The sequence below is a fragment of the Elephantulus edwardii genome, unplaced genomic scaffold (genome assembly GCF_000299155.1).
Source record: "Elephantulus edwardii isolate Elephantulus edwardi_28Jun2011 unplaced genomic scaffold, EleEdw1.0 scaffold00019, whole genome shotgun sequence".
NCBI classification, from domain to species: domain Eukaryota; kingdom Metazoa; phylum Chordata; class Mammalia; order Macroscelidea; family Macroscelididae; genus Elephantulus; species Elephantulus edwardii.
Window position 1 is genome coordinate 5,602,187 of NW_006399769.1, and position 4,133 is coordinate 5,606,319.

The following is a 4,133-nucleotide window of genomic DNA, read 5'->3' on the forward strand; positions in this document are numbered from 1 at the left end:
GGCGGCGCTGAGCTCCCGATGCCCCGCAGGCCCACCTCGCGGCCCCGCCGCAGTCAGCACTGCTCTGCCTAGGCCCGGAGCGCCACCCCTGCCGCCAGGAGCCGGTAAGTTGAGTCCCAGGAGCTGAGGAGGGAAATGCTGGTGTTGGGGAGCAGGGCTCGGCGGGCTCCCGGCGGGGCTGGGGGCGCAGGCTTCGCTAATCTGAGTCTAGAGAGGCTGAGACCGTGTGTCGTGTGTGCGTGTGTGCGTGTGCGCGTGTGTGAGTGCGAGAGAGACAGACAGGGTAGTTGGGTGGATCTGGGAGTATGGGAGCGGAGAGGGGCCGAGGGTCCCGGGCTGCCTCCCTTGCTGCTGGGGCCCCCGGACTAAGGGCTTCGTGGGCGCCAATGGGGACCCACAGTAGGGTCCTTCAGATCAGGGCAAACTGGGGCAAGTAAGACACCTTGGACCCTCTGAGTCGCCCCAGCGCGCTGGCTGTTCCGATCCCAGGATCTGAGACTTGATACAGGCCGAGGTCGCCTGAGCCAAGCAAAAGCCCGGCCATCGTCCCCGCTTCAGTCTCGGCCTCAGCAGCCAGAAGGGCAGCGTTTAGGCTGGAGAGTGTCCTTCAGCACCAGGTCCACGACCTCCTGAGCATTTAGTCAGAAATGTCTGTCACCCGCCACCTTCAGCTCTGAGAAATCTCCACTCCAGTCAGAGGAATCCCTGCGAGCGCCAGCACCCCTCACCTCCACCCCCGCACCCCGTTTCATAAACCTAGGAGTTTGTATGCTTCGGAGACTGGAAGGCCAGGAGGCCCAGACACCTGCGCCAACGCCCCACGCGGAGCAGGTTCGTCGTGGGGGGCAACGCCCCTTCCGGTCTGCGGGGTGCCAGGGGCTGGTGGCGGTGGTCCTGGACCTCCACGCCAACTGCGAACCGGGCGCGCGCGCGGAGGATGGGGAGGGCGCGGGGGAAGCAGCGCGCAGCGAGCAGGCTCAGAGGCCTTCAAGGACCCCTGATTGCCTTGCTTTGAATGAAAAACAACAACAACAACAACAACTGCTCCCTCCCAGCGCCCCCGCTCCCGGAGTTCGCCTGGGGGATTGGAGCTCCCAGCAATTGTCACCCGGGACAGTAAACACAACTCAGTTGCCTCAACTTCCTCCTTGCATAAAAGTTCCTGGCGTGCCGGGAAATTTGAATATTTGATCAGCCCCTTTTGAGTGACCCTCATTAGCCTGGCGCCCTGCTAAGGCACCAGCCTTGCAAGAAAGCTGCTGGGCCCTACATTTGTACGCCTTGTTAGCGCCGCTTAATGAAGCCGTCCCAACGGCTGAAAGGCGGCCTCCAGGGCCGGCGGCGCTCACCTCAAGGCACCCGGCTCCGCATAAAGAGGCCAGTCCCTCGCTGAAGGCCCCTCCGCCCCCCACATCCTCAAACAAGAGAAGTTTGGCTCTGTCTTGGCCCACTGCACCTCCCACTGTTAGGCCTCGTCGGATGGGCACAGACTGGCTGTGGTGACCCAGCCCCAAGAGAGACTTGGTGGGTGTGAGTCATAAGCGGTTGAGGAGACAACTTTTACTGACTGGGGCTCTGTGGACGCCCGTGACAAGCTCTCCAGAGAGGACCAATTTGAAATCAATTAGTCTCTCCGTTGTCTTAAAGATGCAACAGGACGAAGGCTGGAGCAGTACAGGGTGGGTGCCTAGGGAAGGGTCAGCTTTCTAATCTTTACCCTTCCCAAGCTCTTTTGGTCTCTTCTGCACAAGAAATCACACCCTTCTTAATGAGGAGCTTTAGCTGACAGCTAAGGGGTAAACTCAGCTTCCCAAACCATCATTGGCCTCACCATCCAGAGATTCTAATAGCGTTCCAAGTAATAACTAGGCTGCAGAAGGCAGAGTACCGCAGTCTTGCCCCACAATCCTAGTGCAGGAGCCTGGAGCACTAACCCCTCTCGGGCTTATCTCCTGTGCTTCCAGTTGCAATAAGGGGAAAAAAGCAGCTGAACAGGACTTCCCTGTGCAGGAGCTTCCTGGCTGCTGGAGAGACTGGGGCTGACAGGGGCCTAGTGGAGAGGATGCAAGAAGAGGGCTCTCTAAGGAAAGAACCCCCAAACCTTCGACTTTCCTGTTGTGTTGCTTTTTCTCTTCGGTCAGACAGGTGACAAATACAAGCAGTTTGGAGTGGAAATTGGGCTCCAGACTTCCTTCCCTTTCAGCCCCTCTCTGCTCTACTGTCCTTTCCCCTGGACCTCTGCATCTCAAGACTCCCTCTCATTTTCTCCTTGCCTACCTAGGAATCTGGAAACAGGCTGCTGCCAGATCCACACTCAGGATCTTCTGTATATCTGCACCCTTCTCCCCCCCCACTATGCCCCAAATTTCTGACACACTTGGGCCTGACAGCATTGATAATCTCAGGACCCTATTTCCAGGGCAAGCATCCCTGTGAAGGAGTCGGACTCCAGCCCTACCTTCTGCCAGAAGCAGAACCTTCTAAATGCATCTGGATCCTCTCGCCTGCTCCCTTCTCTTCCCAGGCTCCACAAGCAGGCCCCACCCTCTCCCCACCCTAAAACTCTTGCATCTCACATCGTTTCCAAACCAGCAAGCTTCAGGGGTCATCTATATATTCCTGGCAAAGGTGTCCTGGCCTTGAACCTCCCAAAGGACAAAAGTAGGGGTGTGAAAGGGTGCTCGCGACTAGGGAAGAAAGAGGCCTGAAGCTGAGGATAGACAGAATTCAACTCTGTGGCCCCAAGCTAGACTCTCCAATTGCTGTAGGGAGGAGAGAGGAGGAGGCTAGGAGTCTGCGGGCACCGTCCAGGGCAGCGGGGCCTCGGCGTCGGTGTGGGGGGCTAGATCTGCGGGAGAGGGGCGGGGTGGAGAGGGTCAGGGGAGAGCTCAGGGAGAAGGAGGGGGGTGCAGCCCTTTAAGAGTCACACGCTGGCGGGAGAGACGCGCGGCCCGGTGCTGGTGGCGCACTGACCCCGAAGGGGATTTAGCGGGAAGTGAGTGGCCGGGCTCCGGGGTCTTTGTCCAGGGGCTCCCGGAGAGGCCGAGGCACAAGAATAAGGAATGGCCGCGGCATGAAAGGCCTCGAGGGGACCGCGGCGTCCCTGCTCTTGACTTCTGAGCAGGGTTTAGAAAGCCTGCCACGGCTTAAGCCGAGCTGCTGGGGCTGCGGCTGAGCTCTAGTTCTCGGGCCCTGAACCAAGCAGAGGTGGAATGAGGGGGCAGCTAGAGAAAACTAGCAAAGTCATTCTTGACTCGACAGCTGCCTGGCCGAGGAGCAAAGCTTCGAGCCTGGAGCGACACGTCAGACACCATCAGCAAAAGACTTCTCTTTTACCAACTTCTGGTTTTGGTTTTATGTTCTACTCTGCGCATCTCCGAAGCCCGACAGAGTTCAGATGAATTCCCAACAGGTGCCGGGGTAAGTCTGTTTGAGGAAATTCTAGCTACATCATCAGCTCCTTCCCCCCCCCCCTTTCACCCCTTCGGCCGGCTGGAGTGCCTAGCTCCCCGGGCGAGAGGTGGCGGGAGGGAGGGGGCTGCGGTGTCCTTTCCTTGGAAGTGTCCAGGCCCAGGGTTCCAGTCCCAGACTACTGGCGGCTGCCCCGAGAAGCTCCTCCCCGCGCCCCAGGGCCCGGATCATCTTAGACTCGGGGTTAGGCCCTGCGCTCCAACCAAGTCTCAGCGGTTGGAGTGGGTCTGTGGGAGGGGGAGCGCGCCGCGGCGCCTCCTGATAGAAACTGCTGGGAAGGAAGGCAGGGGATCCCCTGGCCTGGAGGCCTTTGTATGGGAGCTGTCGGCGGAAACAGAACTATTCACCCCCTTTTTAAAAAGAGAGAGCCAGGATCCAGCTCGAGGGGGAGCCTGAGCCAGCCTGACAATAGCGGGCAAAGGAACTTCCCAGCAGCCTGAGTTTGCTCGGGGTGAGGTAGAGCTGCCGAGCGCGGTGCGGCGGGGAAGCAGAGGTAAAGAAATCCCGGGCACCCGAGTGGAAAGTGGGAAAATGTCCCCGGAGCGGGAAATACTGAGAGGCGCGCGCGCTCGCACGCACACCCGCGCTCTGGCCCTTTTCGCGCGCGCGGTATCCTTTTCTCTCTCTCTCTCTCTCTCTCTCTCTCTCTCTCTCTCTCTCTC